At 42.4% G+C, this 12,577-nt stretch overlaps 1 protein-coding gene across 3 annotated transcripts in view; it reads left to right on the top strand.

The window, feature by feature from the left end:
- Positions 1–12,577, top strand: part of pde4d (phosphodiesterase 4D, cAMP-specific) — a 769,874-nt gene that overhangs the window by 660,153 nt on the left and 97,144 nt on the right. The window lies entirely within an intron of this gene.

Below are 12,577 nucleotides of genomic sequence, written 5' to 3'. Positions count from 1 at the left end.
AAACGCGCACTTGCTGCATGTCGGTGCACTCATCAAACGCCTTGATCGATCACTCTGATCAAAGCTGAAAAGTGCTGTGACTCTTTAAAATACACGCGCACTCACTGCATGTCGGTACGCTCATCAAACGCCCTGATCGATCAGTCTGATCAAAGCTGAAAAGAGCTGTGACTCTAAAATAAATGCGCACTTGCTGCATGTCGGTACGCTCATCAAACGCCCTGATCGATCAGTCTGATCAAAGCTGAAAAGAGCTGTGACTCTAAAATAAACGCGCACTTGCTGCATGTCGGTACGCTCATCAAACGCCCTGATCGATCAGTCTGATCAAAGCTGAAAAGAGCTGTGACTCTAAAATAAACTCGCACTCGCTGCATAAAAAAAAAGTAATAATAATAATAATAATGTTAAATGACTGACCGCATCACACCATGCAGTAGAGAACAGAGCACACTTCCACAGAGGCAGAAAATAGCACTGAAACTGGTGCGGCATGGCACACGCGACTGTGTGCACATATTAAAACGTGAACACACGCAGCTGCAAGTATGAACAAACACTGTTAAAGGCTGAGTACGCGTGTATTTCCGGCATATTTAAACGAAACACAACACTGCAATGAGCAGCTCTACGAATACGCCACTGTGAAAGCCCCTTCAGGCTGTAACCATCAGCTGCTTACACATTAGGTCACTGGTAAACATCCAAATAGTGCAACCTTATAGTCAAACAAGAGGACTGAAAAAGTCAATCTTCTGGAAAGGTATCAACATTGCCAAACACAACTGTCCAACAACCTTATTACTCCAGCAGATCGACCCAGGTGAATCTGGGTTTCACCGGCGGAGGACCCAGAGACATGAATGTTAATACTGAGACAAGTCATCGTCTCTACAAGTTCAACACTTTAACTGCATACAGATACACTTTTGGTAGTTGAGTCCTAGAAGTCACTGAAAGCCTGAATCTTAGGCTGCATCCCACTTCAGGGTCTGAACTTTTCTAAGAGCTGTGTCCCATGAAACTCTCAAGGCTTCAGGCTGCCAGACACAGAGGAAGGCAGAACAAACTTCTGAAATGAGATGGTCTAGAACAGGGGTGGCCAAGTTCGGTCCTCGAGAGCCACCTTCCTGACACTCTTAGTTGTCTCCCTGCTCCAACACACCTGAATCCAATGAAAGACTCAAGTCTTTCATTGGAAAGTCTTTCAACTTGGCCACCCCTGGTCTAGAAGAACATGGAGAGTTTAGCTATTGCGTCATTAGATTTTTGCCACATCTACCCCCTGTCGCCTGGCAACCTTGACAGCTACAAGTGACAATCTGGCATAGTAGGCATAACCTGTAGTTTAGTAATTGTTTTTTAGTGTTTATTTATACTTTACTTGTAATCATTATTATTTATTTAGAATTGTACACATGGAGTCAAAAAGTGTCCTCTTGTCTTTTTTGTTGTTTTTAATTTAGCATCCTTTTTTTGTGAACAAAAGTGCAATGACTTATGGGATTGTTTGGGCCGCAAAGGATACACTTCAGGTATCCTTTGTTTTTGGGGTAAGAAGGCTGCACACACTGGCTCGAAAACTAAAAATGGGGCAGCCTAGTTGCACCACTTTGGACTAAGGCAATTTGCATGTTTCACCTATCTGCAACAGATAGATGGTTACTTTTGAGAGGTTTCAGGAGGTTAGGTTGGACTGGTTGTCTACCTGGATGGTTGCCATCCAAGGCACAAGGCAGATCCATAATGTGGCAGATGCAGCAATGCACGGCATCAGCTCATGCTCCCAGACCTTGACTTGTACAGCAAGAGTCATCAACCCTGCTCCTGGTGATCACCTGCCATGCATACTTTCCAGTTCTCCCTCCTTCACCCACTGCTTATTAACAAAAGCCAGCCATTCACACAACAATGACACAAAGCAATAGCGCCAGTTGTTCGCTTTGCAATGTGCCAGCTATTGTCACAAGCATCTATCACGCAATGTGACAGCAGCCTGAGGAAGACAAGAGCCACTCCAAATGTTTTTACATTCAACTTAATGCATAGGTTTTTGCATGCATAGGCTGACTAGTATGTCACAAACGAGCATGTGACCATAATGCTGATGAGGGACAAACAATCATTGAGTTTCAAAGAAAATGCACAATATGCAACAACCAGAATACAACCACAGCTGACAGAGAACTGGTTGACAGAAGCACAACATCATGTAAATAGAGGAATAAATAACTGTCAAATCTTCTCAGGCTTCAGTAAAATTAGTTTTCCAACTTGCTACTAGTTTGGAATGGTAATTAAAAAAAACATAATTTTTTCCACTCATTATCTGAATAATTAGCTATAGCAAGACTGGGACGTGCATGAGGTCCCCTGTGGTAATAATTGAAATGAGTGAGTGTAGAAAATAAATGAATGTAAGACATGTAATTTTAGTTATGAGTACATTTTGTTGCCATCATTGAGACGACTTGTCAATTCTGTCTATCACATATAATCACCTCCAAGCCACCTTAGCCACTTCCTTATTGTTATTACCTCATTTTGCTGAGATTTACACTCAGTCATACTTCCAGTTCCATTGTCATGAAGTAGGCTTTAAAAATACATCCAATAAGTGTAAACCAGAATGGACAAACTAAATAATAAATGCATACCTTGCAGCACAGGAGGGTTAGTGCACTTGTTTCTAGTGCCCATTCTTGTTTTTTTTAAACAACCATTCAGTCATCTATATTATTTATGCTATGACCTGGATTCGAACCCAGAGTCTTTGCTGCCACAAAGTATTGAGTTTTCCTGCATTATACGGTCACAGCATGCTATCCAGGTGGTCGGTACCCATTCTCCTTGTAATGTGGAGTTGCGTCAGGAATGGCATCCGGTGTAAAACCATGCAGATCCACCTCAGGTCTGCTGTGGTTACTGCCTTGTGAAACAAAGGAAAAGCCAAAGGGACTCTTACCTTGCAACACAACTGCATCTTGTTGAGTTTACTTGTCAGGTGGCACACTGCAGCCACATAGAAAACAGAGCTGCTGACCTATGCTGCTTCATGTTTCACGCAGCTTCGTAAGCTTCGATATTTCCAAGTTCCATTAGTTTGACATGACACTTAGCAAACATCCATTGTCATTAGTGTTCCCTGATTCTTCAATTTGTCTAAGCACCGTCCATAAGCAGGTAAACATATGTATTGCTAACACTTAATGCTATCTGCAGTGCTATGTGTTTCAAAGTCCTGTGTCCGTGGCGCAGTGGTCCCGTTGAGATTGCTAACCCACGGGCACTTTCTCTCCAGTGCTTCATGGTGATACTCTGACAAAATTGGATAAACTGGCATGAGTTTCTTATAGCGAGGTGTTGTGTGAGTGGGATCTGATGTTCGGCTGACAGGCAACAAAACAACTGATGTTGACAACACAATGCATCCTGGGATGATTTTACCTATATGCAATAGGGAGAATTGACTGAAGGGTGTTTAGTTTAGTTCCCAGCTACTGCTATCTCTGAGCAAGACGTTCAACCCCATGTTATTCTCAAGTTCAAGACCTTGCACTTCAGCTTCTGACATTGGTGTGTGTGTGTGTGTGTGTGTGTGTGTGTGTGTGTGTGTGTGTGTGTGTGTGTGTGTGTGTGTGTGTGTGTGTGTGTGTGTGTGTGTGTGCGCAAGCAAATCTAAATCTGAAATGGATTTTTGCAATCCTTTGTGTTGAAGCCTCCCAGACAAATTGACACATCTGTCTTCTGTATTGAATGTAAATTATGTAAGCATTTGTGAACCATGTGTGCATTAGTCATACTCCTTTTTTCAGGATGCCATGTATCAGCAATTGGTCCATTAAGACGAGCTGGCCACTATTCAATAATTTATATGCTTCTCTTTTAGGGGTGTCACAGATCACAAAAGCCACAATTCAGATCAGATCATTTTTCAGATCAGCAAAAATAAATGAATAAATAAAAAGGTATGGTACTTTGCATATTTTACTTTTAAAATAACTTGAGTAATGAAAATAAAGGTCTTTTGTCTGTGGTCCTGAATGAAAACAATGTGTCCAGTGTTTTACAGAATATTTTAAAGTAAACGCTTAATTGTTGTATTAAATTACAATATGAACAGTATCAGTGAATATAAATTAGCCTTTGTCAAAATCATGAAAAAGTACCAAAAAAAAAAAAACCCAAAACTGATCTGTTTGTTACTTCTTTTTCCCCACAAGAGATGAGGATATTGTCTGACTAGAAGGTAACAATCATTTTATTTATAATTCTTTCTGAAGTACATTAATCTTACCCACTGATCCTGGCAAGCAGACACTCAGAAACAGTTGGGCAGTGGTGGGCACAGTTCCACTTATCCACTAACCACTAATCAGCAAAGCTAACTTTTTCATTAGCAGATTAGCTTTTCAGTTAACCAGTTAGCTTCTGCTAAATTAATGTATGATTTTCGGGTTTACAAATGTTTTTGACCGTTAAACTTTACTCAGTTTACCAGCATAAAAAAGTTGGCAGAAATGTTAGTTCCTGACTGTTGCGTACCTGCAAGTCAGGCCGCTGTGAGGAGCTCAGCCTGTGTTTGGGATTTTATTTTTATTTATTTATTTTTCATGCATTTTGTGTTTGTGAATGTAGCTCTGTTGACAGTTTATAAATATATAATATACAGATAAACTGTGGCTTCTAATACTGTGATTTACGGCTTTTGATATAGGTGATGACAGTGTTTGGGGTTTTATTATTTATTTATTGATTGATTGATTGATTGATTGATTGATTGTGTGTTTGTTTTGTGTTTGTGATCGCCTTTGAATTTACCCAGCAGCCCCTGCGGTGCTTAAACTCAAAACTGGCTTATCAGTAGCCTACAGTGTAGCAAGTCAATACTAAAAATTATCAGTAAGTTCCGCTAAATTTTTTAGCGGTTTATCGGTTTAGTGTTATAAAAGTTATCTTTTCATTTAGTGGTTTAATGGTTATCAAAGGTAACTTTTCAGTTAGCTGTGCCCACCACTGCAGTTGGGAATAATCATTATTTTTCCGAAGTTGTGAACTTTCAGCCACCTTGGCTGTGCATGTGCTTTGAGCACGGTGCTCAGTTCAGAAGGCTTATGAATGCACAGGGAAGAGACAACAGTCACTTTGTTCTATTACTATTAGCCCTGTCTGACTGAGAAAGTCTGATGCACAATCTACTGCACAGCTCAGCTGGCCTACTTTGAAAGTGTTTGTTGTGAAACTGGAGCCATAGATGTTGAAAATAGACTTGTCCTTGATGGTCATTTTCCTTTGTAGCAGTATCACATGATTGTAACCTACCTGCTGTTTGTAGGACATGCCTATGAAGCCCTCCAATAACACATATGAACAACAACAATAGATGCTTTCCACTATATTTTCATTACTATCTACAAGTGCATAGCATACAAATAATGAATGTTTATGAGTTCAATGGTATGAATATTTCATGAGGTGAAAGCTGGAACATACCATTCAACTCGGCAAATATTTGTTTCATTGAAATAATGTACAAACATTCATTATTTGTTTTATATAACGGCTAAAATAGATCCTTGTCATTTGAGACTTTATTAATTTATACACAACAGAAAAGGGGCTTACATTTTGGTGTTCCACTGTAACATGTAGTCCAGTGATGCTGTGCAGTGACTTCAGACTTCCATAAAAAAAGACTTTGTGTAGTTCCTCATCAGCGTTTCAGGTCTTCATGCATCCAGACGGCTTACAATGGAGTTTGACGTTTTGTGTGTATGTGTATGTGTGTAGCAGCATCAGCTAGCTCAATCAAATCATCATGTCGTTGTCCCCCGCGTGCACGCGTGCGCACACGCAACTGGCTTGGTCGATTGTGTATGTCCTCAGTGCAGCGAAAAATCACGGCAGAAATGAGTCCAGCTTTTCTTTTCTCTTCCTGCTAGCAGCCTCCAGACAGCACAGTGATTTTTTTTTTTTGGATTATTTTTGTATGTGCGTGCGTGTTGTGCGAGCGCATGCGTGTTGTGCGTGCTCATGCACAAACGTGTGGGTGCACACATGCGTGCGTGATCACACGCGTGCACACTTGTGCATGTGCAATCGTGTGTGTGTGCATGCATGAGGACGTGCGCGTGTACATGTGTGAGCAGAGTGCAATGATACGAAACATATCATTTGCACATACAAATATGCACTCTAAATGGAGCCAAGCCACACTCTAAATGCAATGCAACACAAATGGGATGAATTAATCCATGTCATGTGACATACAAAGCACCAATCAAATGACAAGGATCCACTCAGCCGTTATATAAATGGTGATGTGAATAAAGATGGAGGTCACAAGTCAAGTCTGGGCACATGCACTGGTGCTGTGCTTCGCCACATCCACAATATCATAGAATTGCCCTGGGTTTTAGATGGCAGCCACCCAGGCAACTGTTAACATTTATAATTGGGCACTTAAAAATAATTTGCAAATTCAAATTATTTTCCACTGGAATGTATAGTTACTTCAGGATTTATTTTGAACAAGTCTGAATAACTGGTTGATGATACGACCTTAAAATGTGACCAAATTGAAGATGATAGCCATCAAAGCGTTTGGAATGATACACCATAAAATAAGTTATTGTGAACAGTTTTGCCAGCAGAATATAGATGCCATCAGAGCAGGTGGTGCACTCAAACAACTCTTGCTGGCTCTCTCAGGCTCTGCAATGGCAGCTTTTTCAGGTCTGCCCTTGCTTGGCATTGAGTATCATGTCAGTTAGCTTTATCAGGCAGGTAGTCTTCATCATAGCAGGCTGGTGGTTTGGCTGCAGTCAGCTCTGTGGTCCAGACCTGTCTTAACCTCCCATGCACGAGTCTAAATAGATAACTTAATTGTGTGTGCAACTGTGGCTGGCACCATGCTACAGCGGTACACCACCTGCCATCTATGCACACACTGCACGGAACCATGTCACCTCCACACATATTGAGTAGAACTACTGAGGCGACATTCTAATGTGATCTTTACAAATATAATATTCTTATTGTAACGGAGTTACCTGTAGGTAGCTCCATGGGATAGGTAATTAGACTACACAAATATAGATCTGGGTTTGAGTCCTGATCATGCTACCTGTCTGTGTCCTTGGACAAGACATTTCATTTGCATTTTCACAATCCACACAACTGTAAACGGGTTGTTTGGGGAAGTAACTTGCATTGTACTGGTGTCCCATCCAGGTGGAGTTCTTGACTCTCATCAGCTTCACGCTACAGAATCAGAGTACAGGTAAAAGAAAAAATAAAGGCAGTGTTTGACCTTCAGGACCAGACTTACCTCTTTCGGTGCAATTGCTTATATATCCAACTCGTGTAAAAAGAAATGCTATTGGTATGCACACACAGTCATTGGTATATTCACAAAATTTACAAATCTTTGATCAACAAAATAGTTTGTTTTGCAAATGCTTCCTGCAGCCTTCCTTCCTTCCTCTCTCAACTCCACAACTTTGAAATACAGTGCATCTGGAAAGTATTCACAGCGTTTTCCACAGTTTATGTTACAGCCTGATTGCAAAATGGGGCAAATTCTTTTTTTCCTTGAAAATTCTACTCACTACACCCTATAATGACAACGTGAAAAAAGTTTTTTGAAAACTTTCAAATTTATTAAAAATAAAAAACTAAGAAATCACATGTTCATACATGTTCACAACCTTTGCCATGAAGCTCAAAATTGAGCTGAGGGGCATCCTATTTCCACTGATCGTCCTTGAGATGTTTCAACAGCTTGTGGTAAATTCAGTTGATTGGACATTATTTGGAAAGATGCACACCTGTCTACATATAAGGTCCGACAGTTAACAGTGCATGTCAGAGCACAAACCAAGCATGAAGTCAAAGGAATTGTCTGTCGACCTCAAGAGACAGGATTGTGTCAAGGCACAAATTTGGGGAAGGGTACAGAAACATTTCTGTGAGCACAGTGGCCTCCATCATCTGTAAATGGAAGATGGTTGGATCCACCAGCACTCTTCCTAGATCTGGCCGCCCATCTAAACTGAGTGATTGGGAGAGAAGGGCCTTAGTCAGGGAGGTGACCAAGAAGATGGTTTTCCTTCTGGAAGGTTCTCCTTTCTACAGTCAAGCCTGTATGGTGGAGTGGCCAGATGGAAGCCACTCCTTAGTAAAAAGAATGTGGTAGCCCACCTGGAGTTTGTCAAAAGGCACCTGAAGGACTCTCAGACCATGAACTCTCTGGTCTGATGAGACAAATATTGAACTCTTTGGTGTGAATGCCAGGTGTCATGTTTGGAGGAAAACAGGCACCATCCCTACAGTGAAGCGTGGTGGCAGCATCATGCTGTGGAGATGTTTTTCTGAGGCAGGAACTGAGAGACATCCTGGATGAAAACCTGTTTCAGAGCACTTTTGACCTCAGACTGGGGTGATGGATCATCTTTCAGCAGGGCAGTGACCCTAACCACACAGCCAAAATATCAAAGGCTGTATCAAGATATCAAGTGGCTTCAGTACAACTCTGTGAATGTCCTTGAGTGGCCCAGCTAGAGCCCAGACCTGAATCTGATTGTACATCTCTGGAGAGATCTGAAAATGGCTGTGCACCGACGCTCCCCATCCATCCTGATGGAGCTTGAGAGGTGCTGCAAAGAGGAATGGACAAAACTACCCAAAGATAGGTGCATCAAGCTTGTGGCATCATGTTTAAGAAGACTTGAGGCTGTAATTGCTGCCAAAGATGCATCAACAAAGCATTGAGCAAAGGGTGTGAATTCTTATGTACATGTGATTCCTAACTTTTTTATTTCTAATATTTGGAATAAGGCTGTAACATGACAAAATGTGGAAAAAATGAAGCCCTGTGAATACTTTCCGGATGCAATGTACATAACACATTGACTTGGAGTGCTTGCACAACCTGCTGTTACAGCATTTCAATAACAAACATGGCAATTGTCTTTTTTCCAATTTAGATGTAACCTTACTATCACAAAAGCCTCTGGCAAGATTATGCAAACTAGTATTTAATGTGGAAGTTGCCGCGAATATTTATCCATCAGATTTCAAAATGACTGACCAATGAGCAATACAAAAATGTGATCAAACCAAAAAAAATGTTCATGTGGCATAGTCCACTGGAAGGATTCCTTTCTTGATATAAAAATGGAGTTGTTTTTGTTGCTGTTGTGGGTGTCACTCATCACTCATCTTCACTTGCTTATCCGGGATCAGATCGTGGGGCAACAGCTCCAGCAGGGGACCCCAGATTTCCCTTTCCCAGGCCACATTGACCACCTCCGACTGGAGGATCCTGAGGTGTTTCCAGGGCAGTGTGGAGATATAATCTCTCCACCTACTCCTGGGTCTTCCCCAGGGTCTCCTCCCAGATGGACGTGCTTGGAACACCTCCCTAGGTAGGCGCCCAGGGGGCATCCTTACCAGATGCCTGAACCACCTCAGCTGGCTCCTTTCAACGCCAAGGAGAAACAGCTCTTCTCCGTGCTCCTCACCCTGTCTCTAAGGGAGACACCAGCCACCCTCCTAAGGAAACCCATTTCAGCCACTTGTACCCACAGTCTAGTCCTTTCAGTCATGACCAACCCTCATGACCATAGGTGAGAGTAGGAACAAAGATTGACCAGTAGGTCAAGTGCTTCGCCTTTTGGCTCAGCTCCCTTTTTATCACAACAGTACGGCAGAGTAAATGCAACACCACCCCTGCTGCACCGATTCTCCAGCTAATCTTATGCTCCATTGTCCCCTCACTCGTAAACAAGACCCCGATGTACTTGAACTCCTTCACCTAGGGCAAGACCGTACTCCCTACCTGGAGTAGGCAATCCATCAGTTTCCTGCTGAGAACCATGGCCTCAGATTTAGAGTTGCTGATCCTCATCCCAGCCACTTCACATTCGGCTGTGAACCGATCCAGTGAGTGTTGGAGGTCACAGGCCAATGAAGCCAACAGGACCACATCATCTGCAAAAAGCAGTGATGAAACCCTGAATCCACCAAACTGGAAATCCTCCTGCCCCCGACTAAGCCTCGATATCCTGTCCATGAATAGCACAAACAGGATTAATGACAAGGCGCAGCCCTGGCAGAGGCCAACCCCCACCAGAAACAAGTCTGACTTACTGCTGAGCACCTGAACACAGCTCTCGCTTTGCAGGTACAGAGATTGGATGGCCCCGAGAAGGGACCCCCTCACTCTTCTCTCCTTGGTGTGTGTGTGTGTGTGTGTGTGTGTGTGTGTGTGTGTGTGTGTGTGTGTGTGTGTGTGTGTGTGTGTGTGTGTGTGTGTGTGTGTGTGTGTGTGTGTGTGTGTGTGTGTGTGCTTATTTTTTTACATACTAAAGGTGTCACTATCCAAACTCAAATATTGGTTTTGGATTAGTTCAAGGCCTTTTTTAACATAGGTATTAATGTAGTCCATCTGCGGCCTATTTCATAAGCGACATAATAACAGACACATCTACCTTCAAGTCCAATCCCATGGCTGCTTGACAGCACGCCAGTTACCATAAACACTTTCTGTTAGCTTCAGCTTCTCCTGTGGCCTCAAACCCTCCATTATTTTGTCCCTTTTCACATTTCAGTTCATTCCATTTGAGTTCCAACTCACAGTATACTTTGGCTTATCTGGTCTTCTCTTTTTCTACCTTTTTTTGTAGCATTTATTGGTACTTGGCAATCTGTTGGCACATTACTACCACGATTTGGACACCAGTATGTACTTCTGCACTCTCCTCTGTCTTACCATACATTTAACTAACTACTGATACCAAGCCACCCAGAAATAAAATACTATACGAGGTCTGTCAATAAAGCAACGGTCCTTTTTATTTTTTTCAAAAACTATATGGATTTCATTCATATGTTTTTACGTCAGACATGCTTGAACCCTCGTGCGCATGCGTGAGTTTTTCCACGCCTGTCGGTGACGTCATTCGCCTGTGAGCACTCCTTGTGGGAGGAGTCGTCCAGCCCCTTGTCGGAATTCCTTTGTCTGAGAAGTTGCTGAGAGACTGGTGCGTTGTTTGATCAAAATTTTTTCTAAACCTGTGAGACACATCGAAGTGGACACGGTTTGAAAAATTAAGCTGGTTTTCAGTGAAAATTTTAACGGCTGATGAGAGATTTTGAGGTGATTCTGTCGCTTTAAGGACTTCCCACGGTGCGAGACGTCGCTCAGCGCTCTCAGCCGCCGTCTGAAAACCTCCACATTTCAGGCTCTATTGATCCAGGACGTCGTGAGAGAACAGAGAAGTTTCAGAAGAAGTCGGTTTCAGCATTTTATCCGGATATTCCACTGTTAAAGGAGATTTTTTTAATGAAAGACGTGCGGACGGGTCCGCGCGTCGGGACGCAGCCGACGCGGTGCGGCGGCACAGGAAAAACACCTCCGTGTTGATAACCATTTGTAAAATCCAGGCGGCTTTTGATGGCTTTCAGTGGAGTGAGTATATGAGAAATTGTTTAACAGCAGGACATGTTCCAACTTGTCCTTAAGGCTTTCAACAGAGGTGTTTTTCCTGTGCCGCCGCTCCGCGCCGGCTGCGTCCCGACGCGCGGACCCGTCCGCACGTCTTTCATTAAAAAAATCTCCTTTAACAGTGGAATATCCGGATAAAATGCTGAAACCGACTTCTTCTGTAACTTCTCTGTTCTCTCACGACGTCCTGGATCAATAGAGCCTGAAATGTGGAGGTTTTCAGCTTGAACAGGCTGACGACGGTGGCTGAGAGCGCTGAGCGATGTCTCGCACTGTGGGAAGTCCTTAAAGCGACAGAATCACCTCAAAATCTCTCATCAGCCGTTAAAATTTTCACTGAAAACCAGCTTAATTTTTCGAACCGTGTCCACTTCGATGTGTCTCACAGGTTTAGAAAAAATTTTGATCAAACAACGCGCCAGTCTCTCAGCAACTTCTCAGACAAAGGAATTCCGACGAGGGGCTGGACGACTCCTCCCACAAGGAGTGCTCACAGGCGAATGACGTCACCGACAGGCGTGGAAAAACTCACGCATGCGCACGAGGGTTCAAGCATGTCTGACGTAAAAACATATGAATGAAATCCATATAGTTTTTGAAAAAAATAAAAAGGACCGTTACTTTATTGACAGCCCTCGTATTCATAACATACCCCTTTCTTTGAAGGGAATGTTACTACAACACTGCACTAAATCAAATTGATTGGTTTCATAATATGGTGTGCCACCTAGCAGTTGGTAGAGATAAGCCAAAATGTAAAAGCATCATGGGAAATATTCGATAAGTGAATAATCCCCCACATTATTATGTATTTATTGTGTACACCAAAGAAACAACTCACAGTTGTGATTCCAACAGATTATTTGTACTATTTTCATATATTTACAATAAATTCCAAGATGATTTGGGACTTGGCTCAATGTTATTGAAATATGTCACACATCTACTATGTCCAGAGTCTTTGCAACACATTGGTCAGTCAGAGGACAATCTGTCAATGTAGACAATGGAAATCCTTCTCTCTAGTTACGGACAGCGGTGCATCTGTATTGTGAATACAGTATTTTC

This window comes from Thalassophryne amazonica, chromosome 5, assembly GCF_902500255.1.
Source record: "Thalassophryne amazonica chromosome 5, fThaAma1.1, whole genome shotgun sequence".
Classification (NCBI taxonomy): Eukaryota; Metazoa; Chordata; class Actinopteri; order Batrachoidiformes; family Batrachoididae; genus Thalassophryne; species Thalassophryne amazonica.
Note: the sequence above shows the minus strand (reverse complement) of the source record. Positions and strands in the feature narration are given on the sequence as shown.